The sequence below is a fragment of the Scylla paramamosain genome, chromosome 18, assembly GCF_035594125.1.
Source record: "Scylla paramamosain isolate STU-SP2022 chromosome 18, ASM3559412v1, whole genome shotgun sequence".
NCBI classification, from domain to species: Eukaryota; Metazoa; Arthropoda; class Malacostraca; order Decapoda; family Portunidae; genus Scylla; species Scylla paramamosain.
In genome coordinates, this window is record NC_087168.1 from 5,730,356 (window position 1) to 5,757,403 (window position 27,048).

A 27,048-nucleotide genomic window follows, 5' to 3' on the forward strand; every position below is an offset into this window, starting at 1 on the left:
CATGTTTAATATATCACTGGTGTATAAAATAAATGATCAAGTAAATCAGAAATCACCCTACCAATACCACACATAAGTGCATCATGAAACAATCATTGTACAGTACACATACATCATTAATCTCATAGGATCTCATATTCAATATATCACTGGTGTGTAAAATAGATGATCAAGTAACTCACAATATGACCGCCCAATTACAGCCATGGAACACTCTGCAGCCGGTCTCGTCCCAGTCTTGCCCTCTCTCTTACAAATTATTGGGCTCGTAACTCTCTCTTTCTCCTATCACTATAGCTCCTGCTTGACTGAAGCCTTCTCCCGCCACAGGTCTATCTTCATGCGCAGCATATATCTGTGTTATCCAATGGATACCAAATTATAATTTTCTCTATACTCCTTTTAAATTCTACATCCTAGATACACAAATTATCAATTTAGTATTTTACTGCAATTTCCACTTCACAACAATCTATAATCCCCTTAAAACTCATCCTAATACCAAATCCTTCACTACGTATAACACAACCCGTACTTGTGCATCAATTCAACAAATCACAGGGATGCACGCCTCCATCTTTCAATTCGAAAGTTGTCAAAATAAAATAAATAAGGATGAACATCATATATAAATAAAACAGCTATTATGATGATAATCATAATACAATATGTGGGTGCATTGCATGGTGCAAGGATGAAGGGATGTCATTGTATGGTGACTGTGATGCTTGTACAGTATGGAGGAGAAGATACAGATGGAGCAGAGTGTGTAATGGAGAGAGGAGAGGTGAGGATAGATGGAAAAGTAGTGAAGACAGAGGACTGAGGATATGACAGAGACAGACGAAAGAATTCCAGAGTCACAGGGGAAGTTGCAATAGTCATAGCTGCTGGAGAAAAGAGATGACGAAGATGCCCTGCAGAAGAAAGCTTACACACCAGTGTAGCAGAGGAGACCACAGGTCCTGGAGTAGTACTAGAGATGGGTCTTGGAGGAGTAGGAGGAGGAGAAAGAAGAAATGGCAGTCTTGAGTTGGAGGGACTAGTGGGAGCCCTATTATTTCTAGTTGTATAATAATTATACATGTCAGTGCTATGGTAGCCTTTGATGTTTTGTGATGAGTATGCATCCCTTGTTTGAGTCTGCTGATGTGCCCAATGAATTGTGTGTAGATTATGAACCTGTTGTTCCTAAAATTTTCTTAAGCTTTCATACTTCAGCTTAAGCTTTTAGGAGGAGGCAGTAGACACCTGCCAAAACGATAATTACTCCCAGTGAGGTCTAAAGCACTGTTCAGGGGGTGCTGTGAACTTATCATTAAACCCAGCTGTGACCTCACTGAACGTTTCCCTTTGTGTCTCACAACACAAGGGGGCAGTCACAGCCTGCCCTCTAAAGACAACTCTGTTCCTCCTCACAAAACTACAAGCGCCTAATAACACACACCCTTCACTCAAAAATTTTAAAATCATCATGGCGACTCCTACACCAGCCTCGGAGTCCCCATCTGGGGAGGGGACCATAAATGTCCCCAGGTCGGACTGCCTTTCTGTCGACGACCCTAAGTGTCTTGACACCCCCCTCAACTTTTTCTTCATTAACTTCATTAACTGCAACATTCGCGGTCTAAGATCTAATTTTCAATCTGTAGAACACCACCTCTCCTCTTCTAAACCTCATCTTCTTTTCCTCACTGAAACTCATGTGTCTGAGGCAACTGACAGTAGCCCCTTTTCTGTTCCCTCCTACTTTCTCTATCCTCATTTTCGATCCAAAGCTGGATGCTGCGTTTATATGCGCAATGACTTAACCTGCTCTCAGGCCCAAGCTCTTGAATCTTCTGAGTTTTCCACCATCTAGCTACGACTACAGAGTCACTCTCATACTAAATTTATCTGTGCTGTATACCTCTCTCCTAACTCCTCTGACTATAAGAAATTCTTTGACTACTTAACTTCCAAAGTGGAGCACATTCTGACCCTCTTCCCTTTTGCAGAGATCTCCATTCTTGGAGATTTCAATGTTCACCACCAGCTTTGGCTTTCCTCTCCCTTCACTGACCATCCTGGTGAACTACCCTACAACTTCACAATTTCATATCTTTATCTTGTCCTATCACTCCAATCCCTCCTCAGGATCCCACTAAGCGAAGGTGCCCCTGGCGTTTTGCCTCTGCTAGGTGGGGGGACCTGAGGAGGTATTTTGCTGATTTTCCTTGGAATGACTACTGCTTCCGTATCAGAGACCCGTCTTTGTGTGCTGAGCGCATAACAGAGGTGATAGTGTCTGGCATGGAGGCGTACATTCCTCACTCTTTTTCTCGTCCTAAACCTTCTAAACCCTGGTTTAACACAGCTTGTTCTCGTGCTATACATGATAGAGAGGTGGCCCACAAAAGGTACTTAAGCCTTCCATCACCAGAATCTCATGCACTTTATATTTCTGCCCGGAACCATGCCAAGTCTGTTCTCCAACTAGCCAAAAACTCCTTCATTAACAGAAAATGTCAAAACCTTTCAAGATCTAACTCCCCTCGTGATTTCTGGCATCTAGCCAAAAATATCTCCAGTAACTTTGCTTCTTCTTCTTTCCCTGCTCTACTTCAACCAGATGGCACCACTGCTATCACATCTATTTCTAAAGCTGAAGTCTTTGCTCAAACCTTTGCTAAAAACTCTACCTTGGACGATTCTGGGCTTGTTCCTCCCTCTCCTCCACCCTCTGACTACTTCATGCCACCTATTAAAATTCTTCGCAATGATGCTTTCCATGCCCTCGCTGGCCTAAACCATCGGAAGGCTTATGGACCTGATGGGGTCCCTCCTATTGTTCTCCGAAACTGTGCCTCCGTGCTTGCACCTTGCCTAGTCAAACTCTTTCAGCTCTGTCTGTCAACATCTACCTTTCCTTCTTGCTGGAAGTTTGCCTACATTCAACCTGTTCCTAATAAGGGTGACCGTTCTAATCCCTCAAACTACCGTCCTATTGCTTTAATTTCCTGCCTATCTAAAGTTTTTGAATCTATCCTCAACAGGAAGATTCTTAAACATCTATCACTTCACAACCTTCTATCTGATCGCCAGTATGGGTTCCGTCAAGGCCGCTCTACTGGTGATCTTCTGGCTTTCCTTACTGAGTCTTGGTCATCCTCTTTTAGAGATTTTAGTGAAACTTTTGCTGTTGCCTTGGACATAACAAAAGCTTTTGATAGAGTCTGGCACAAAGCTTTGATTTCCAAACTACCCTCCTACGGTTTCTATCCTTCTCTCTGTAACTTCATCTCAAGTTTCCTTTCTAACCGTTCTATTGCTGCTGTGGTAGACGGTCACTGTTCTTCTCCTAAATCTATTAACAGTGGTGTTCCTCAGGGTTCTGTCCTGTCACCCACTCTCTTCTTATTATTTATTAATGATCTTCTAAACCAAACTTCTTGTCCTATCCACTCCTACACTGATGATACCACCCTGCACTTTTCCACGTCTTTTCATAGACGTCCAACCCTTCAGGAGGTAACCATATCACGCAGGGAAGCCACAGAACGCCTGACTTCTGATCTTTCTAAAATTTCTGATTGGGGCAGAGCAAACTTGGTATTGTTCAATGCCTCAAAAACTCAATTCCTCCATCTATCAACTCGACACAACCTTCCGGACAACTATCCTCTCTTCTTCAATGACACTCAACTGTCCTCCTCTTCTACACTGAACATCCTCGGTCTGTCCTTTACTTATAATCTGAACTGGAAACTTCACATCTCATCTCTAGCTAAAACAGCTTCTATGAAGTTAGGTGTTCTGAAACGTTTCCGCCAGTTTTTCTCACCCCCCCAGCTGCTAACTCTGTACAAGGGCCTTATCCGTCCATGTATGGAGTATGCTTCACATGTCTGGGGGGGTTCCACTCATACTGCTCTTCTAGACAGGGTGGAATCAAAAGCTTTTCGTCTCATCAACTCCTCTCCTCTAACTGACTGTCTTCAGCCTCTCTCTCACCGCCGCAATGTTGCATATCTAGCTGTCTTCTACCGCTATTTTCATGCTAATTGCTCTTCTGATCTTGCTAACTGCATGCCTCCCCTCCTTCCGCGGCCTCGCTGCACAAGACTTTCTTCTTTCTCTCACCCCTATTCTGTCCACCTCTCTAACGCAAGAGTTAACCAGTATTCTCAATCATTCATCCCTTTCTCTGGTAAACTCTGGAACTCCCTGCCTGCTTCTGTATTTCCACCTTTCTATAACTTGAATTCTTTCAAGAGGGAGGTTTCAAGACACTTATCCACCAATTTTTGAACACTGCTTTGACCCTTTTATGGGACTGGCATTTCAGTGGGCATTTTTTTTATTAGATTTTTGTTGCCCTTGGCCAGTGTCCTTCCTACATAAAATATATATATATATATATATATATATATATATATATATATATATATATATATATATATATATATATATATATATATATATATATATATATATATATATATATATATATATATTTTTTTTTTTTTTTTTTTTTTTTTTTTTTTTTTTTTTTTTTTCGAAAATTTTTGTTTATGAGGGGGCATGTAATGTATAGTGAGATAACAGGACATAAAATTTAAAAAAGTTGTAAAAATGAATGAGAAAAGAATAATAAACGAGAAGAAAGAAAGAGATGAGAGAGAGAGAGAGAGAGAGAGAGAGAGAGAGAGAGAGAGAGAGAGAGAGAGAGAGAGAGAGAGAGAGAGAGACAAGCCAGGGGCGAGACTTAGATGCGTCCTGGACGCGTGACCTAGAGCTCCTAAGATAACATCCGCAGTCACTTAAATTCCCAACGTAAATTTCTTTATTTCCCCTTAGCCATTCAATTTGAATTTCACCCATTATTTAGTAGAAGAGTTGCCCTTAGCGATGAAGTGACCAGTTTTCATCTAGCCCCCCCCTAGTTTAATAAGTAAAATTTTTATAAGTAAAATGTTTGGTTTGCGCATGAGAGCAGTGTGCAGGCAGATGTCCGTATGAATATGTGTTGCACCTCCCCTTCTCTGTACCCCCTCCCCTTAGCAGCAGAGTGGGGGAGTGGTGCACTTTCTTACGTCAGCCACTACCCAGCACTTGGATGGAACAGGCATACTGGGATGCGCTCTAATATTTAACAGAGACTAGGGCATGATATAAGTTAGCCGGGTCAGTTACCTTAAGAGGATAAATGAGTCATTACTGGTCACATGCCCTGGCCTGCTTATATAGAATAGGAGTCTCCACAGTACTCTGCCAGTAAGGATAGTTGTGTATACCATACCAGGGAAGTGACTCCTCAGCGGCGTATGTGTCCAGGCCAAACTCTTGTGCAGTGAGTGGTGACTAACTCTCCTGTGTGTTCATGGGCACTCTTTTGTAGTAGTTTCTTGTGTCTCTTGTCAGTGACCCTGTTTTGTCTTAAATGCTACTGCGAGCTGATTCAGTTCAGCCACAGAGTACCCAAGTAATTAGCTATGTAGCGAACTTTACTCCCTCCTCGGGTCTTGACAAGGCCTGCTGTACAGGAGGCAGTAAATGATACTACTCAGCTTGAGGTGAGGCTATAACACACTGTTTGGCAGTGGAGAACTGTTTGGGAGGGTGGCTGTCCAACGAGGTATTGTACCTCGACCATATTTGTGCTATTTTATGTTAATTGTTTTTCCTAGACATGGTTGTCGATTCTTTTGTAGCTGTGGGTCGGAAAAACAAATTGGCCACCTCAATTAGTGTGACCTGGATTTATGACTGTGGTGAAAAGGATGCAGGAGTCACAAAGTCTTTGAGCCCCGCACTGAGTTTATGTAGGAGGTGGTTCAGGGAAGCTAGTCCAGGTGCGGCAGCTTTATGAAGGAGCTGGGAAATGTGGTCGTAACAAAAAAAAAAAAAAAAAAAAAAAATATATATATATATATATATATATATATATATATATATATATATATATATATATATATATATATATATATATATATATATATATTTTTTTTTTTTTTTTTTTTTTTTTTGTTACGACCACATTTCCCAGCTCCTTCATAAAGCTGCCGCACCTGGACTAGCTTCCCTGAACCACCTCCTACATAAACTCAGTGCGGGGCTCAAAGACTTTGTGACTCCTGCATCCTTTTCACCACAGTCATAAATCCAGGTCACACTAATTGAGGTGGCCAATTTGTTTTTCCGACCCACAGCTACAATATATATATATATATATATATATATATATATATATATATATATATATATATATATATATATATATATATATATATATATATATATATATATATATATATATATATATATTAGCTGCAATTGGTCATGGATTCTACCAAATAATTTTGTCCTTGTTTTATATGGTAGCGTTTTAGCCAGAGGTCTATAGGGCACTGGAAAATTCCATGACAACCACATTTTATTGATGTTTTATTGATGGTTTAATGATTTTCTTTGTCTGTGGGTTGGTAAAACAGACCGGCAACGTCAATTAGTGTGACCTGGAGTTACAACTGTGGTGAAAAGGGTGCAGGAGCCACAAAGGATCCTGTGCACCCGTCTTTGAGCCCTGCACTGAGTCTGTGTAGGAGGTGGTTCAGGGAAGCTAGTCCAGATGTGGCAGCTTTGCGAAGGGCCTGGGAATTGTGGTCATAACAATATATATATATATATATATATATATATATATATATATATATATATATATATATATATATATATATATATATATATATATATATATATATATTAGTTGCCACCAGTCATGGTTTCTGCCAGATAATTTTGACCTTGTTTTAGATGGTAGCGTTTTAGCTGGAGGTCTATAAGGCACTGGAAAATTCCATGACAACTAGATTTTATTGATGTTTTATTGATGTTTTACTGGTGTTAGTTTCAAAATAACAGACCTGATTCGAGACTTATTCAAGTTCATCACAGAAAACAGTTGTTTGCAGACACAGGTACTGCCGAACACTGACTTAATCTTTGAGGCAAAACATTTAATTTGGGATATGTTGGCCCAACATACTGTAAAATGTCTCAATATCAACAGTTGAAAACTTATCCTTCAACACAGAATTACACTGGAGGTCAGTTAGTTCTAACTGAAACTGTTCTGGTACCTCATCAGCACTAACAGAGAAAGGGTTGCGGAAAATAGAAAAATCATGCTCAAGGTTTTTAAAGTCTGCAAATCTTCCTCCGAACTCGCTCACTAACTTGGAAATCTTACTGCAGTATTTTTCTGTGTTGATATCACCATGAAACTCAGGTGCGTCTTGCAGGGACTTCAGAGTTGGAAAGTGTGCAGTATTACTTGTTGCTAGTTGGCGTTCGAAAAGTTTAAGCTTCAGCTCAAAGGCACGAATAGTCATGTAAATCTGTCACCAATTTATTGCGACATTGCAACCTTCTATTCAGGTAATGCAAGTGTTCTGTCATATCAACCAAGAAAGCTAGATCTTGAACCCATTCTTTGTCTCTCAGTTCCTGCACATCCCTTCCTTTCTCATGCATAAACCTCTGTATTTAACTTTTTAATTCATAAAAACTCTTCAGCACAACTCCTCCCCTTAACCAACGAAAATCAGTGTGATATGGCAGAGTTCACCCATGAGGGTGAATTTCCTCCAATAAGCTGTTGAACTGTCTGTGGTTTAGCCCTCGTGCATGTATGAAGTTCACTTCTTTAATAAAAACATCCATGACATGATCTATCTTTAATGTCTTGCTGCAAAATACTTCTCTATGAATTATGCAAGGAACACTGTGAAGTTGATGGTCTGAGTTCACAGCTAGTTTTTTTTTTTTTTTTTTTCCTTTAACTTGGTTGACACGTTAGCTTTTTTACCAACCATTTGAGGTGCTCCATCTGTAGCCAGACTCACAGTTTTCATCTAGTCAACACTTATTTTATCTGGTGCACCTACCAAATTAAAAAATATATCATCCCCCTTTGTTGTTTCCTTCACTGGTACCAGTTTCACAAATTCTTCAGTTGCCTGCATATTTTCATCTATAGCATGTATATAAACTGCAAGTTGTGCTGTGTCAGTTACATCTGTACTTTCATCAATTGCTACAAAAAATGCTACAAGTTTAGCAACTTTTTCCTTGAGCCGACTGCTAAGATTTTCTGATAATTCATTGATTCTATCTGAAACTCTATTTCTTGAGTGGCTTATGTTTGCAAACGCTTGACGTTTGCAAACATAAGCCCTCCGAAAAAAAAAAACTTCAATGATACAGCTATTTCATGTGAAATCCTGTAACTGCCTGAACTGCAGCATCACTATCTTGTTGAACACTTTTAAACACTGTCTGCTGCTTTTTGAGTGACTTCTAACTCCCTAACTTTTCCTTCACGCAACTTTCCTCTATATTCGTCACACTTTGAAGCATGAGTACTTGCGTAATGTCCGTGAATGTTATATTCCTTCGCCACAACTGTATTTTGGTTACAAATCAAACAGGTTGGTTTTCTATTCACTGCAGCAAAAGAAAAAAAAAAATTCCTGCACTACACGATGTTCTCCATTAACTGTTCTTTTCTTTGAAAACATGATAAAGGAATTCAAAATAAGTTTGTATATGAGATATTGGATATACATAACGCTCCACCAGTCCACCTAACTCGAGGGACAAAACAAGACTAGTTTTCGTGCTCGAAGGCTGGGTGAAACAAGAGGCTGCCGCGTCACGTTCACGTTTAATACCTGTACAGTAAGGAGTCGACACGCCGAAATGGACGTTATTTCATGCGTGATAAATATGTCTTACGTACAAAGACAAAGAGCGATCTGATATATCACTATAAGTGATAACCTTAAGAGACGAAAGACCAGATTAATTACTCATATAAACATAAAGAAGGCTAACTGGAAGACTGGAGCAGCAGATGTGCCGCAGGATGTATTAAGGAGTGTGGCGGGCCGCATGTGGCCTGCAGGCCGCGTGTTTGACACCTCTGTGATATGGGATTATAGCACTTTTAGGGAAAGATTCGCAAAAGCGACACTCAGGTACAAGATTAGGCTTGAGAGAATGGATGATGCAAGGATAGCAAGAAAGGTGTACATGTGGAATGAAAATGGAAGTAAATGGAGGAAGAGGTGCATGAGAATGACAGATAGGAGTGGATTACAAGTTGTGTGGGAGATAAGAATGGCTGGGAGGAATCAAAATGAGTGTGAGGCAGAGTGGGTACTGAATGGGATGTGTGAAAATAGAAGACATGCTTGTGGATTGCTTGATGCAGGGTGGGAATGAAGTGAAAGTGGCAAGTAAGAAAAAGAAGTGGAAACTGAGAGATGTAGGATGGGAGAACTTTCAGGTTGATCTGAGTGAGAGAAGCTGGGACGATGTAAGTGTGCATGACGTGGAGCATCTGAATGAGAAACTGGTTGAGGACGTGAGGGGTGCTGCTGAGAACCAGATAGGGTTTGTGAGAGTAGGTAGAAGAAAGAATGTATGTAAACTATGGTGGAATGAAATCAGAGTGGCTAGGAAGGAGCAAAAGAGAATGAGTAGACAGTGTAGATGGCTGAGGAAAAAAGAGGCACGAAAGCAATGAGGCAGACAATGAGTATCAAAATGCATGGGCAGTGTATGTGAAGCAGCAGCGATTGCCAAGACAAAGGATAATGAATGCTAAAGTGAAAAGTGAAAGGAGTGTGATTCAATCTTTAAGGGAGAAAGGTATGGAAGGTGGCCGTGAATGGTACAAGTTCATGCGAAGTGAGAATATGTCAGGCAGCGTTTGTGTGGAGAGTCTAAAAGTGGATGGAGAAGGAGGGAGTCAGGGAGGCAATCAAAGGGTTCTGGGAAGAACTAGGTGGGGTAGGTGAGATGTTTAGTGTAAGAGAAGGATGTGTAACACTGGAAAGGAAGAATGCAGATGAACTGGATGAACGAAACAGTAGGGAGGAAGTGGAGAGGTGTGTGAGAAGGCAGAAGAATGGCAAGGTAGCAGGTCCAGATGATATACCCTATGAGTTCTACAAGAATGGTGTGAGGTAGTGATAGATAGAATGACTGAATTATTGAACCGAGTGTGGGATGAAGAGAGAGTGGAATGAGAGCCGAGTGTGTTTGTTACATAAGGGAGGATTTAAGAATAAGAATGAGCTGAAGAGCTACAGGCCAATTGCATTAGTGAATACAATAGGTAAAGTCTTCAGTGCAGTGTTGAATGAGAGACTGTGTAAATGGATTGAGACAGCTTGAGTGCTGGGTGAAGAACAGAATGGTTTTCGTGGGGATAGGAGAGCTGAGGACAATATGTTTGTGGTGAATGAAATGATTGAGAAGAAAAAGAAGGATGGGGGTAAATTGTACCTAGGTTTTCTGGATATAGAGAAAGCTTATGATAGAGCGAACAGAGAAATGCTAGGTAGAGTCTTAGAAAAGATTGGATTGAGTGCAAAGATAGTTAACATACTGCAAAGTATGTATGTGGACACAAGAGCTAGATACAGACTAGGAGACGTAGAAACAGACTGGGTGAAGAGTGAGAGAGGAGTTAGGCAAGGCTCTATATTGTCACCAACCCTTTTTAGCCTGTATACAGAGGAGCTAGCAGCCAGGATGAGAAGAATGAATGTAGGGGTAAGTGTGGAGAATGATAAAGTATGTGTGCTCCTTTAGGCAGATGACGTAGTTGTTATGAGTGAATCGGCAGATGAACTTCAAAGTTTGTTGGATATTGTGGATCGGTATGGAAAAGACTTTGGAGTAAAGTTTAGCAGTGAGAAATGCAAGGTAATGATTGTAAATAGGTCAGAGAATCAAAGTAATGCGGTATGGAGACTTCGAGAGAATGAGTTGAAACAGGTGCAACAATACAAGTACTTAGGGATATGGATGAGTCCTAGTGGGTGTGTAAAGGCAAAGAATGAAAAGATAAGTATGGTAAACCAGTGGGTAGGTCGATTGGGAAGCACAACATGGATGAGAGCAAGTAAATATGATGTGTTGAGAGAAGTGTGTAAGAGTGTGGCTGTGCCAAGTACAATGTACGGTATGGATGTGATTGCATGGAATGAAAGTGAAATTGATAAGTTAGAAGTGGGCCAGAATAGAGTAGCAAGGATGGCACTGGGTGCACCGAGGTGCATAGCAGTTGAATCCTTGAGAGGTGATATGGGATGGAGCACCTTGGAGAAAGATTCACATAAGCCACACTTAGGTACAATATTAGGGTTGAGAGAATGGATGGTGCAAGAATAGCAAGGAAGGTATACCTGTGAAATTAAAGTGGAAGCAAATGGAGGAAGAGATGCATGAGAATGACAGACAGGAGTGGATTACAAGATGTGTGGGCGATAAGAATGGCTGGCAGGAATCAAAATGAGCGTGAATGGGTGTTAACAAGAGGAGGCAGAGTGGGAGCTGAATGGGATGTGAGAAAATGGAAGAATGAGGTCGACAAAGAAGTGAAATGTGTGGGACTGAATGAATGGAAGAATGAGATGGAAAGAAAGAAGACCCTGGAATGGTACAAGGAGAAAGGGGCCCATAGGTATGAAAGGTGGTATGATGGAAGCCTGGGCGGTGATCTTGTCTTCCGAGCGAGGGCACAGTGTATGGATGTGAACGCAAGGAGTTACAGATGATCTGATTCCCGCAGCAAAGTGTGCCAGATGTGTGACATGGGAGAAGATGAGGCGGTGGAACACGTGGTGCCGGAATGTGTGAAATATGCCAGAGACAGGAATCAGATGATGCAATTGATACTGATTGAGTTAGGGCATGATAGGAATGGAACAGTGGAGAAGAAAGGAAAGGAGTGGATGGTGTTGTTGCTGGGACTGTGTAGAGAGGCGAATGAAAGAATTATTTGAGACAGTGAAAGAGTTTCTGGAGAGAATGTGGCGTGCCAGATGTAGAAACAATTAGTGTAAAGGATGGTATTCGTTTCTCTTTTTTTTTTTTTTTTTTCCCTTCTACAGGAGTTGCCGATACAAAGGCCTGGCTTAGGAGTGATTTTGAGCCAACTGTACTATCAAGACGAAGATCAAGACTGCAGGATATGCACCTGTATACAGAGGAGCTAGCAGCCAGGATGAGAAGAATGAATGTAGGGGTAAGTGTGGGGAATGGTAAAGTATGTGTGCTCCTTTATGCAGATGACGTGGTTGTTATGAGTGAATCGGCAGATGAGCTTCAAATTTGTTGGATGTAGTGGATGGCTATGGCAAAGACTTTAGAGTAAGGTTTAGCAGTGTGAAAAGCAAAGTAATGATTGTGAATAGGTCAGAGGATGAAAGTAATGTGGTATGGAGAATTGGAGAGAATGAGTTGAGACAGGTGCAAGAATACAAGTACTTAGGGATGTGGATGAGTCCTAGTGGGTGTGCAAAGGCAAAGAATGAAAAGATAAGTATGGTAAACCAGTGGGTAGGTCGATTGGGAAGCGCGGCAAGGATGAGAGCAAGTAAGTATGACGTGTGGAAGAGTGTGGCTGTGCCATGTATAATGTATGGTATGGATGTGATTGCATGGAATGAAAATGAAATTGATAAGTTAGAAGTGGGCCAGAATAGAGTAGCAAGGATGGCACTGAGTGCACCGAAGTGCACAGCAGTTAAGCCTTGAGAGGTGACATGGGATGGAGCACCTTCAGAGAAAGACTCACAAAAGCCACACTTAGGTATAAGATTAGGCTTGAGAGAATGGATGATGCAAGAATAGCAAGGAAGGTGTACCTGTGGAATGAAAGTGGAAGCAAATGGAGGAAGAGATGCATGAGAATGACAGACAGGAATGGATTGCAAGTTGTGTGGGCGATAAGAATGGCTGGGAGGAATCAAAATGAGCGTGAATGGGTGGTAACAAGAGGAGGCAGAGTGGGAGCCGAATGATATGTGAGAAAATGGAAGAATGACATAGACAAAGAAGTGAAATGTGTGGGACTGAATGAATGGAAGAATTAAATGGAAAGAAAGAAGACCCTGGAATGGTACAAGGAGAGAGGCCCCGAGGTATGAAAGGTGGTATTATGGAGGCGTGGGCGGTGATCTTCTCTTCCGACCGAGGGCACAGTGTATGGATGTGAATGCAAGGAGTTACAGGTGGTCTGAGTCCGGCAGCAAAGTGTGCCAGATGTGTGACATGGGAGAGGATGAGACGGTGGAACATGTGGTGCTGGAGTGTGTGAAATATGCCAGAGACAGGAATGAGACGATGCAAGTGATACTGACTGAGTTAAGGCATGATAGGAATGAAAGAGTGGAGAAGACAGGAAAGGAATGGTTGGTGTTTTTTTTTTTTTTATGTAGGAAGGACACTGGCCAAGGGCAACAAAAATCTAATAAAAAAAAATGCCCACTGAAATGCCAGTCCCATAAAAGGGTCAAAGCAGTGCTCAAAAATTGATGGATAAGTGTCTTGAAACCTCCCTCTTGAAGGAATTCAAGTCATAGGAAGGTGGAAATACAGAAGCAGGCAGGGAGTTCCAGAGTTTACCAGAGAAAGGGATGAATGATTGAGAATACTGGTTAACTCTTGCGTTAGAGAGGTGGACAGAATAGGGGTGAGAGAAAGAAGAAAATCTTGTGCAGCGAGGCCGCAGAAGGAGGGGAGGCATGCAGTTAGCAAGATCAGAAGAGCAGTTAGCATGAAAATAGCGGTAGAAGACAGCTAGATATGCAACGTTGCGGCGGTGAGAGAGAGGCTGAAAACAGTCAGTTAGAGGAGAGGAGTTGATGAGACGAAAAGCTTTTGATTCCACCCTGTCTAGAAGAGCAGTATGAGTGGAACCACCCCAGACATGTGAAGCATACTCCATACATGGACGGATAAGGCCTTTGTACAGAGTTAGCAGCTGGGGTGGTGAGAAAAACTGGCGGAGATGTCTCAGAACACCTAACTTCATAGAAGCTGTTTTAGCTAGAGATGAGATGTGAAGTTTCCAGTTCAGATTATAAGTAAAGGACAGACCGAGGATGTTCAGTGTAGAAGAGGGGGACAGTTGAGTGTCATTGAAGAAGAGGGGATAGTTGCCTGGAAGGTTGTGTCGAGTTGATAGATGGAGGAATTGAGTTTTTGAGGCATTGAACAATACCAAGTTTGCTCTGCCCCAATCAGAAATTTTAGAAAGATCAGAAGTCAGGCGTTCTGTGGCTTCCTTGCGTGATATGTTTATCTCCTGAAGGGTTGGACGTCTATGAAAAGACGTGGAAAAGTGCAGGGTGGTATCATCAGCGTAGGAGTGGATAGGACAAGAAGTTTGGTTTCGAAGATCATTAATAAATAATAAGAAGAGAGTGGGTGACAGGACAGAACCCTGAGGAACACCACAGTTAATAGATTTAGGAGAAGAACAGTGACCGTCTACCACAGCAGCAATAGAACAGTCAGAAAGTAAACTTGAGATGAAGTTACAGAGAGAAGGATAGAAACCATAGGAGGGTAGTTTGGAAATCAAAGCTTTGTGCCAGACTTTATCAAAAGCTTTTGATATGTCCAAGGCAACAGCAAAAGTTTCACCAAAATCTCTAAAAGAGGATGACCAAGACTCAGTAAGGAAAGCCAGAAGATCACCAGTAGAGCGGCCTAGACGGAACCCATACTGGCGATCAGATAGAAGGTTGTGAAGTAATAGATGTTTAAGAATCTTCCTGTTGAGGATAGATTCAAAAACTTTAGATAGGCAGGAAATTAAAGGAACAGGACGGTAGTTTGAGGGATTAGAACGGTCACCCTTTTTAGGAACAGGTTGAATGTAGGCAAACTTCCAGCAAGAAGGAAAGGTAGATGTTGACAGACAGAGCTGAAAGAGTTTGACTAGGCAAGGTGCAAGCACGGAGGCACAGTTTCGGAGAATAATAAGAGGGACCCCATCAGGTCCATAAGCCTTCCGATGGTTTAGGCCAGCGAGGGCATGGAAAACATCATTGCGAAGAATTTTAATAAGTGGCATGAAGTAGTCAAAGGGTGGAGGAGAGAGAGGAACAAGCCCAGAATCGTCCAAGGTAGAGTTTTTAGCAAAGGTTTGAGCAAAGAGTTCAGCTTTAGAAATAGATGTGATAGCAGTGGTGCCATCTGGTTGAAATAGAGGAGGGAAAGAAGAAGATGCAAAGTTGTTGGAGATATTTTTGGCTAGATGGCAGAAATCACGAGGGGAGTTAGATCTTGAAAGGTTTGAACATTTTCTGTTAATAAAGGAGTTTTTGGCTAGTTGGAGAACAGACTTGGCATGGTTCCAGGCAGAAATATAAAGTGCATGAGATTCTGGTGATGGAAGGCTTAAGTACCTTTTGTGGGCAGGTCACCTCTCTATCATGTATAGCACGAGAACAAACTGTGTTAAACCAAGGTTTAGAAGGTTTAGGACGAGAAAAAGAGTGAGGAATGTACGCCTCCATGCCAGACACTGTCACCTCTGTTATGCACTCAGCACACAAAGACGGGTCTCTGACACGGAAGCAGTAGTCATTCCAAGGAAAATCAGCAAAATACCTCCTCAGGTCCCCACAGAATTATCTCTCAATCTACCCTTACCTTGACTCAGCACACCGGGAATTACCTCTAATACCAGATCAATGTTGGGGGGGGGGGTAGGAAACACGATTATTGCATGTAACAAGCACATATATTAATACTAATAATAATTCACAAACAACATGAGGTAGTACACGTTACTACATGACGTTCTCGTCACTTCCCACAACACCAGAACCCGTTTACACCACCACCAGTCACAGAAATATTTCCCCTCTACCGCAGGAATTTACCCAGACGCCATTACCGCGTCTCCAGACAATAATTCCCGTATTTCACCTCCTCAAGCCTCACAGGGGATTACCATCATCACCAAAGATTACCCATAACACCATAACATCGTTCCCAAAATCACCAATACAACACAACACCAGTTTCCAAGGTCAACACCATGACCTCCACTCACAAAATGGCTGCCAGTTTGACCTATGACCCCTTCCAACAGCGTCACCGGCACAACAACCGAATTTCAGCGGACAAGAGCTCCCTGTACCACAAAAGACTCACTAACCTGATCCTGGATATCAAGGTTATACCGCTACACCACTAATACCTCCACAAACTCACTCCATCACCAATCCACACCAAGATCCTTCCCTGAGAGACGCTTTCCCTCCGATATTCCTCACGACCTAAGGCGCTCTGCCTTCCCCTCCTTGGAATGTGTTGTTGCCCACTCATGCTCCCCTCGCTTTCAACGTATTTCCACCTCAATTATACTTCCTCCCTTATACATACAAAGATATATAGAACTTAAATTATGAAGAGAATAATACTACATGATATAAAATGGGTAAATAAGCCTTACACTACTTATAACAATAATAAGGATAATGCCCGAATGGCAGGTAACCGGAACACGGGAACACTAAGAAAACGTGATCCCATTCAAGGTAAACTCGGCCAATAACATGACATCCCCTTCCCAAAAGAGGCGTGAGGTACCTGATTAGGATGCCTCACGACTAGACGGTGCGCGGGACAAGGCATCAGCAATAATATTCGCACTGCCTTTTACATGGTGAATCTCTAAGTCATAGTCCTGTAAGACCAGGCACAACCTCATCAGCCTCTGATTGGAGTTTTTCATTTTATGCAAGAAAATGAGCTGATTGTGGTCGGTGAAGACCTGCACAGGCTGTCCCGTCCCTTTGACGTACACTTCAAAATGACTCAAACTCAGCACTAGGCCCAAAGCCTCTCTCTCAATAGTGCTGTAAGCCCTTTGATATGGTAACAACTTTTTAGAATAATAGCCTATGGGATGCTCTATTCCCTCATGTTCTTGCATTAACACACCACCCACACCATTCTGACTGGCATCCACATACAATACAAATGGTTTTTCATAATCAGGCATGCGCAGCACTGGGGCACTGACTAACATTTTCTTAATCTCCACAAAAGCTTTCTCACAATGCTTATCCCAACAAAATTTTTACTTCTTATTCAGCAACTTGGTCAGGGGCATGGCAACATCAGAGAAATTTTTACAAAAACGCCTGTAATATCCACTGGCGCCTAAGAATCTCAGTATCTCCTTCCTATTGGAGGGTGGAGGGAGATTTACAATATCTTTCATCTTGGCTTCCACGGTTCTCACTTCACCTTTCCCAACCTTGAAACCTAAGTACTCCACATCAGCTTGCACGAAATTACTTTTTGCTAAGTTGACAGTAAGGTTGGCATCATCCAGCCTCTTGAACACTTCCTCCAGCAGCTGCACATGCTCTTCCCAACTCTCAGTGTACAACAATATGTCATCTATGTACACAGAACATCCCTTCAAGCCCTTCAGTACTCTGTTCATTAACCTCTGAAAAGAACTCCCACTGTTCTTCATCCCAAACGGAAGAACTCTGTACTGATATAATCCATTCATGGTGACAAAAGCTGATATGGCTTTTGCCCTCTCAGTGAGTCCTACTTGCCAGTATCCCTTTAACAAGTCAATTTTTGTTATGAAGTTGGCACTTCCCACATGATCTATACAATCATCAACTCTAGGGATAGGGTAAGCATCAGGTTTTGTCACCATGTTAACCCTCCTATAGTCCGTACAAAAACGGAAACTCTCTTGACCAGGCTTGGGCACCAGTACACATGGCGAGCTCCATGGGCTCTCACTGGGTTCAATCAAGTCGTGTTCCAGCATATACTCTACTTCTTTTCTCATGATCTCTCTTTTCTGCAGGTTAACTCTGTAGGGATGCTGTTGATGGGTTCAGCCTCCCCAACATCCACATCGTGCACCACCACATTCGTTTTTCTAGGTGCATCAGGGAACAAAGAATTGAATCTTTCAATTATCTCCCTAATCCTTTCCTTCTTTTCTAGCTCCATGTGCCCCAGTTTATCATTTAAATTCCCTAACACAGCTGAGTTCTCTAGCACCATCCCTTCACACCTGCTCAGTTTCACTTCAGACCACTTCTCTTCTGCCTCAGTGGTTACATTTACAACACTCACAGTTCTTACTCCTACTACATCACCTCCATTTTCTCTGTCCCTTTCATGAAATGGCTTCAACATGTTTACATGACACAACTGGTTCTTTTTCTTCCTCCCTAGAATTTTTACAATGTAATTCACATCACTCATTTTCCTCTCAATCTCCCAAGGCCCGCTGAACCTGGCTTTGAAAGGATCACCCTGCAATGGGAAAAGAACCAGTACCTTGTCCCCAGGCTGGAAAGATCTGGCCCTCGCCTTCTTGTCATACCAGCCTTTCATCTCACTCTGACTATTTTTCAAATTTTCCCGAGCAATTTCCCTAGCTCTCATCAATCTGTCCTTGAAATCAGATACATATTTCACCACAGTAGGAGGCTCCTCTGCTCCTAACCATTTTTCTTTCACCATCCTTAAAGGACCGTTCACCTCATGCCCGTACACTAACTCAAATGGGCTGAAACCAGTTGACTCCTGCACACCGTCCCTTAACGCGAACAAGGCTAGTGGCAATGCCTCATCCCACTCAACACTCATCTCCTCACAATACATCCTGAGAGTGTTTTTAAGAGTTTGGTGAAATCTTTCTACACAACCCTGAGACTGAGGATGATAAGCACTCGACAGTCTCTGTTCAATCTTTAAACCCCTTAGGATTTCCTTGAACGTGCGAGAAGTGAAATTAATTCCCTGGTCTGACTGCAACACCTTAGGAATTCCCACCCAGGAGAAAAATTTCACCAGTTACCTCACAATGTTTTTAGAGTTTATACTCCTGAGGGGAATGGCCTCGGGAAACCTGGATGACATACACATAATAGTCAGCAAATACTGGTTTCCCCTCCGGGTCCTTGTTAAAGGACCTACACAGTCTATCACCACCTTACTGAATGGCTCCTCGACCACAGGTATAGGATGAAGGGGGGCAGGGCGAATCACCTGGTTCGGCTTGCCCACCTGACACAAACCACAAGTTTTACAAAACTCTTTCACACCACCTCTTACTCTCGGCCAGTAGAAATGACACAGGATCTTTCCTAAGGTTTTTCTGACCCCCAGGTGTCCTGCCAGATTACCTTCGTGTGCCATCTCCAAAATTTTCTTCCTATACACCCGTGGCACCACAATCTGCCTTTTCACCATCCAGTGATCAGAGGTTGGGGCTGTCAGGGGCCTCCAACTTCTCATTAATACCCCGTTATCCACATAGTAACCCACGTACTCATTGTCAAGCTCACCCAGCCTGTTAGCCTCATTCCAAATAGACTTCAAGCTTTCTTCACTTTCCTAAGCTTTTATCAACTCGCTCTTTTCCACCAGAAAATCAAGGTTGGGCTCCACCTGGCCTACAACCGGTTCATCACTCGCACACTCCGGGTTAGTTCCTTTTTTATCAGGTTCCTTGAACAGAACGCCCAGGCCTTTGTCCTCCTGCGTTGCTCCCTCGGTGCCCATGCGTTCCTTCCGGGCCATCGCTCGGGTCACTGCACAGATTGGGAACAATTCAGGCACCTCTGCCTCCCCATCTGTTGAGGGAGGGACTTCTGCCGGAGTGGTGGTTTCTGTCATCCCTATCAGAGGGTTGTCTACCATCTGAAGTTTAGGGATAACTCGACCTCCAGCCAGGTCGTTCCCAACCAGCATATCCACTCCATCTACGGGCAGTGTCTCCTTCACTCCCACCGTCACCTCTCCAGTGACGTATCCATAGTCCAGCCAAACTTTGTGCAGGGGAATACTGAACTTGCCTCCTGCACCCTTGCATGAGACCTCTCTGCCAGTGCTGGTCTCCTCATTCCATGGGAGCACACTACTTAAGATCAGACTCTGGTTAGCTCCCGTATCCCGAAGGATTCTGATCACCTTCTCTGGACTTCCCTCCACTTTCACTGTGCCCTTACTGGTGAAGTGTTCAAAGCCCTCATCTTTCGGCGGCTCCTCTTGTATCTCTACATTCATTTTCTCCACATAATTTACCAGGTCTCTTTGGGCAGCAACTGCTCCCACTTCCACATCCAAGGCACTTAACTGCACCTTCATCACCACTACCCTTCTGGTAATAGGTAGTGCTCCTGGGCCTACTCCTATAGGGCGTAGACCTCACGTTGTGGTCGGCTGGCGGGGGCATGGTGTAAGTGTGGGGAAAACTATAGTTGTTAGAGCAGGGCTGGTTTGATCTGTGGACTGATGTCAAGCTCATCTGACGGTCATTCTTATATCTCTGATGACCATAATTTTTGTTGGAGAATGGCTTTCTCCCTCCATGGTTTTCATCTCCGTTCAGCCCATGGACCGCACAGTACTTGTCAGCTCTGCGTCCGGCTTCCATCACATCTTTTACATTATGTGATACGAGCTCATGTTTTAAACTGAGGGGCATTTGGCTCATAAATTGTTCCATCTGCATAACTCCTTTTACCTTCTCAACTGTAGTGGCTTCCTCGGCCTTCAGCCACCGGTTCAGTTTAAGAATAACCTCTCAAGCCATCCCGAGATAAGTATCACCTGGGCGTTTTGTGGTCCTGCAGAACCTTTCCCGGTACACACTCGGACATAGAAGGGTTGATCCCAACACCGCTTCCTTTACCGCTTCATAATCACGCGCGTCTCGCTCATTCAAATTCACATATACCTCTCGGGCCATTCCCTCAAATTTAGACTGGACTAGTAATGCCCAATCATTTTCATCCCATCCCATCATCTTTGCAGTTTTTTTTCAAATTGAATGAAGAAGTTTTCTTCCTCCCCTTCCACAAAGTTAGGCATACTGATGACCTTTCTCTCTAAATCCCCGTTGCCTTGGGCACCATTTCCTGCCCTGGTGTCATTTACTCTATTTTTACTTTCCGCTCTAATCTTTTCTATCTCAATCTCTTTTTGCATCTGTACCTGCTACCTCTTTAACTCCACCTCTTGCTGCTTCTGTTCCCTCTGCATCTGTATTTGAAGTTTCATTAACTCAAATTTTTCACTACTAGAAAGGCCATCTGTCCCACCAAGAGCACCCAGGTTTATCTCACTGACCCCAGCACCTTCCTCTACACTCTCCCCATCATTATCCTCACTTTCACCACCATCATTTTCAAACCAGCTCCTCTCCACAAGAGCATTTTTCAACTCCGCCTGCATTTCCTCCTTTTTCTTGGATTTCAACTCCACTTGAAACCTCTCAGCCACTGAACATAATTCCTCCCTGGTTAGTGTGTACAAATCATGCACACTCCTCGACAGAAGGAACATCTCAACACGTCTAGCGGCCATGATTACAATCACTACACTCAACAAAATATTCCTCCAAATATTCACAATACATGCACAGTTTTAAAGAAATATTTCACACAGGTAAATTCCTCCCAACAACAATCACCATGTAACACTCGTTACACTCCACAAATGTTCACAGATCCCGGACAGACCCCCATATTCTGTCACGATCGCTTACTTACTTACGATCGTACGATATCGGTTATCTTTCCAAGAAAGTGGGCGTTACACTGATCCCGGAAAGTTTTAAAGGTCTGGATTTTTAAAGGCTTCGAGTGCCTACCCGACCTATCGAAATCGCCAGAATTATCTCTCACTCTACCCTTACCTTGACTCAGCACACCGGGAATTACCTCTAATACCAGATCAATGTTAGGGGGGGGTAGGAAACACGATTATTCTATGTTACAAGCACATATATTAATACTAATAATAATTCACAAACAACATGAGGTAGTACACGTTACTACATGACGTTCTCGTCACTTCCCACAACACCAGAACCCGTTTACACCTCCACCAGTCACAGAAATATTTCCCCTCTACCGCAGGAATTTACCCAGACGCCATTACCGCGTCTCCAGACAATAATTCCCGTATTTCACCTCCTCAAGCCTCACAGGGGATTACCATCAACACCAAAGATTACCCATAACACCATAACATCGTCCCCAAAATCATCAATACACCACAACACCAGCTTCCAAGGTCAACACCACGACCTCCCCTCACAAAATGGCTGCCAGTTTGACCTATGACCCCTTCCAACAGCGTCACCAGCACAACTTAACAACCAAATTTCAGCGGACAAGAGCTCCCTGTACCACAAAAGACTCACTAACCTGATCCTGGATATCAAGGTTATACCGCTACACCACTAATACCTCCACAAACTCACTCCATCACCAATCCACACCAAGATCCTTCCCTGAGATACGCCTTCCCTCCGATATTCCTCACGACCTAAGGCGCTCTGCCTTCCCCTCCTTGGAATGTGTTATTGCCCACTCAAGCTCCCCTCGTTTTCAACGTATTTCCACCTCAATTATACTTCCTCCCTTATACATACAAAGATATATAGAACTTAAATTATGAAGAGAATAATACTACATGATATAAAATGGGTAAATAAGCCTTACACTACTTATAACAATAATAAGGATAATGCCCGAATGGCAGGTAACCGGAACACGGGGACACTAAGAAAACGTGATCCCATTCAAGGTAAACTCGGCCAATAACATGACAGTTGTCTTTAGAGGGCAGGCTGTGACTGCCCCATTGTGTTGTGAGACACAAAGGGAAACGTTCAGTGAGGTCACAGCTGGGTTTAATGATAAGTTCACAGCACCCCCTGAACAGTGCTTTAGACCTCACTGGCAGTAATCATCGTTTCAGCAGGTGTCTACTGCCTCCTCCTGTCCCTGTTGTTGCTGGGACTGTGTAGAGAGGCGAATGAAAGGATGATTGAGGCGGTGAAAGAGTTTCTGGAGAGAATGTGGCGTGCCAGGTGTATGAACAATTAGGATAGAGGATGCTGTTCGTTTCTCTTTTTTTTTTTTCCCCCCTTCTACAGGCGTTGCCGATCCAAAGGCCTGGCTCAGGAGTGATCCTGTGCCACCTGTACCATCAAAATAAAGATCAAGGTCAAGATGGAATGGACGGATCTGAGCTGTGGCGGTGTGTACAAGTGGCTTTGCCTTGCTCTCTGAGTTTTCTCTGAGTTTTATGGTTTATTTTCTCTTGCCTGTGTGCTGAAATACCCTGAAAATGGTGATGAGTGCGTGTGGTTCATGCGAGGAGAGTGTGGCGAACAGGCAAAGGGCTGTGGCATGCGAGAGATGCATGGCCTGGTTCCATGTAGCCTGTTTGGGCATGAGGGAGGCCAACATGAAGGCGCTGGGGTTTGAGCTTCTGGTGTTCCTCTGCAGGGAATGCCTGAGCAAGAGCCTCAATGAGTGGAGGAACCAGGATGAGGAAAAAGAAGAGAGAGTGGAGCAGAGCACCCAGACAGAAAACCTGATGAAAGAGGCAGAAGCACAGACGACGAAGACTGAAGAGAAAAAAGACCAGCAAGAAGTGGTGGAAGTGGCCAGAACAGACAGACGCCCAAGGAAGAAGAGAATGGTAATCAAGAAAACCCTAGTACATGTCATTGGAGACAGCATGGTAAGGAAGACTCCCGACTTTGTGAGAAGGGAAATTGAGTGCACCAGCATGGGAGGTGCTAAGATCCAAGACGTCAAGAGGAAAGTCAAGGAAGAAGTGCAAGAAATGAAAGAGAGAAGCCTGCTAGTTATCCAAGGAGGAGGCAACAACTTAGTAGAGGCAGGTGCTGAAGACATAGTAAAGGAAATGATAGAAGCAGTGAGGGCAGCAGAAGAAAAGAAGATGTGTGTGGCTGTGGTGGGGGTCCTGCGGCGCCCACGGGAAGAAGTGCAGTATGAGAAGGTCAGAAGAGAAACGAACCGCAAGATATGCATGGAACTCATGAAGGTCAAGATGGAATGGATGACAGAGAAGAAGGGCAACGTGAGCTTCCTAGACATGGATGGGATCCTCGACCAGGACAAATTCTTCGGGAGAGACGGGGTCCACCTCAACCACAACGGGAATGAGAGGCTAGGACGTCGACTGGCCGAGAGGATGATGGCGAGGCAGGTGTGTTGTGTGGACGAGGCATGACGAGGAGGACCCACTGATGTCAGCGAACATGGAAGAAAAGAGACTAACCAGGCAAGTAAATGTGTGAAGATTGGCTGTATGAATGTGAGAGGATGGGGTGTGGGCAAGTTTGAGGATGTATGCAAGGAGCTCAGGGAGTGGAGGTTCGACTTAGTTGGGCTCACTGAGACTCACCTGAGAGATGATGTACGAATGGAGGGATGCGAGTATGTTATGATTGGAAAGGGGCGTAAGGCACAGGAAACACTGGGAGGAGGCGTAGCCCTACTCTACAAGAAAGAAAGAGGACTGAAAGTAGAGGAGATTGATGTGGGGGAGTGTACAAGTAGTGAGGATGTGCTTGCAGTCAGAGTGGAATGCATGGATGGTCGTGGCAGACCAGAGAAGGTGGTACTGGTGGTAGCGTACATGACTGTCATGGGTGAAAGAGCAGAGAGTGAAAATAGGAGGAAGTATGACATACTTAAGAAAGTTGTGAGAGAGCATGGAGAGGAGAGAGTGCTAGTTATGGGTGACATGAATGCACATGTGGGAATACTGGGGGAACAGGACATGGTGAACAGGAATGGTGAAATGCTTGGAGAGTTTGTTGATGAACTGGAGCTGGAAAATCTGAATGTTACTTTGGCTGAAGGGCATGTGACTTGGAGGGCAAGAGAGCAGGAATCGGCAATTGACTACGTGTTGGTGAATGAAAGAAAACGTGAAACTGTGTCGCTTATGTGGATAGATGAGGATGGTTTGGTTGATATTGTGTCTGATCACAACATGCTGGTTGTGGAGTGCTTGATGCAGGGTGGGAATGAAGTGAAAGTGGCAAGTAAGAAAAAGAAGTGGAGACTGAGAGATGTAGGGTGGGAGAACTTTCAGGTTGATCTGAGTGAGAGAAGCTGGGACGATGAAAGTGTTCATGACGTGGAGCATCTGAATGAGAAACTGGTTGAGGACGTGAGGGGTGCTGCTGAGAACCAGATAGGGTTTGTGAGAGTAGGTAGAAGAAAGAATGTTTGTAAACTATGGTGGAATGATGAAATCAGAGCGGATAGGAAGGAACAAAAGAGAATGAGTAGACAGTGTAGATGGCTGAGGAAAAAGAGGCATGAAAGCGATGAGGCAGAGAATGAGTATCAGAATGCATGGGCAGCGTATGTGAAGCAGCAGCGGTTGACAAGACGAATGATAATGAAAGCTAAAGTGAAAAGTGAAAGGAGTGTGATTCAATCTTTAAGGGAGAAAGGTATGAAAGGTGGCCGTGAATGGTACAAGTTCATGAGAGGTGAGAATATGTCAGGCAGTGTTGGTGTGGAGAGTCTAAAAGTGGAGGGTGTAGCTATAACATAGAAGGACGGAATCAGGGAGGCAATCAAAGGGTTCTGGGAAGAAGTAGGTGGGGTAGGTGAGATGTTTAGAGTGAGAGAAGGATGTGTAACACTGGAAAGGAAGAATGCAGATGAACTGGATGAAAGAATCAGTAGGGATGAAGTGGAGAGGTGTGTGAGAAGGCAGAAGAATGGCAAGGCAGCAGGTCCAGATGATATACCCTATGAGTTCTACAAGAATGGTGGGGAGGTAGTGATAGACAGAATGACTGAGTTATTCAACCGAGTGTGGGATGAAGAGAGAGTGCCAAGAAAGTGGAATGAGAGCCGAGTGTGTCTGTTGCATAAGGGTGGATTTTAAGAGTAAGAATGAGCTGAAGAGCTACAGGCCAATTGCATTAGTGAGTACAATAGGTAAAGTTTTCAGTGCAGTGTTGAATGAGAAACTGTGTAAATGGATTGAGAGAGTTGGAGTGCTGGGTGAAGAACAGAATGGTTTTCGTAGGGATAGGAGAGCTGAGGACAATATGTTTGTGGTGAATGAAATGATTGAGAAGAAAAAGAAGGATGGGGGTAAATTGTACCTAGGTTTTCTGGATATAGAGAAAGCTTATGATAGAGTGAACAGAGAAATGCTAGGTAGTGTCTTAGAAAAGATTGGATTGAGTGCAAAGATAGTTAACATAGTGCAAAGTATGTATGTGGACACAAGAGCTAGGAGACATAGAAACAGACTGGGTGAAGAGTGAGAGAGGAGTTAGGCAGGGCTGTATATTGTCACCAACCCTTTTTAGCCTTTATACAGAGGAGCTAGCAGCCAGGATGAGAAAAATGAATGTAGGGGTAAGTGTGGGGAATGATAAAGTATGTGTGCTCCTTTATGCAGATGACGTAGTTGTTATGAGTGAATCGGCAGATGAGCATCAAAGTTTGTTGGATGTAGTGGATGGCTATGGTAAAGACTTTGGAGTAAGGTTTAGCAGTGAGAAAAGCAAAGTAATGATTGTGAATAGGTCAGAGGATGAAAGTAATGTGGTATGAAGACTTGGAGAGAATGAGTTGAGACAGGTGCAAGAATACAAGTACTTAGGGATGTGGATGAGTCCTAGTGGGTGTGCAAAGGCAAAGAATGAAAAGATAAGTATGGTAAACCAGTGGGTAGGTCGATTGAGAAGCGCGGCAAGGATGAGAGCAAGTAAGTATGACGTGTGGAAGAGTGTGGCTGTGCCATGTATAATGTATGGTATGGATGTGATTGCATGGAATGAAAGTGAAATTGATAAGTTAGAAGTGGGCCAAAATAGAGTAGCAAGGATGGCACTGAGTGCACCGAGGTGCACAGCAGTTGAAGCCTTGAGAGGTGACATGGGATGGAGCACCTTTAGAGAAAGACTCACAAAAGCCACACTTAGGTACAAGATTAGGCTTGAGAGAATGGATGATGCAAGAATAGCAAGGAAGGTGTACCTGTGGAATGAAAGTGGAAGCAAATGGAGGAAGAGATGCATGAGGATAACAGACAGGAATGGATTGCAAGTTGTGTGGGCGATAAGAATGGCTGGGAGGAATCAAAATGAACGTGAATGGGTGGTAACAAGAGGAGGCAGAGTGGGAGCCGAATGGGATGTGAGAAAATGGAAGAATGATATAGACAAAGAAGTGAAAGGTGTGGGCTGAATTAATGGAAGAATGAAATGGAAAGAAAGAAGACCCTGGAATGGTACAAGGAGAAAGAGGCCCCGAGGTATGAAAGGTGGTATGATGGAAGCCTGGGCGGTGATCTTCTCTTCCGAGCGAGGGCACAGTGTCTGGATGTGAATGCAAGGAG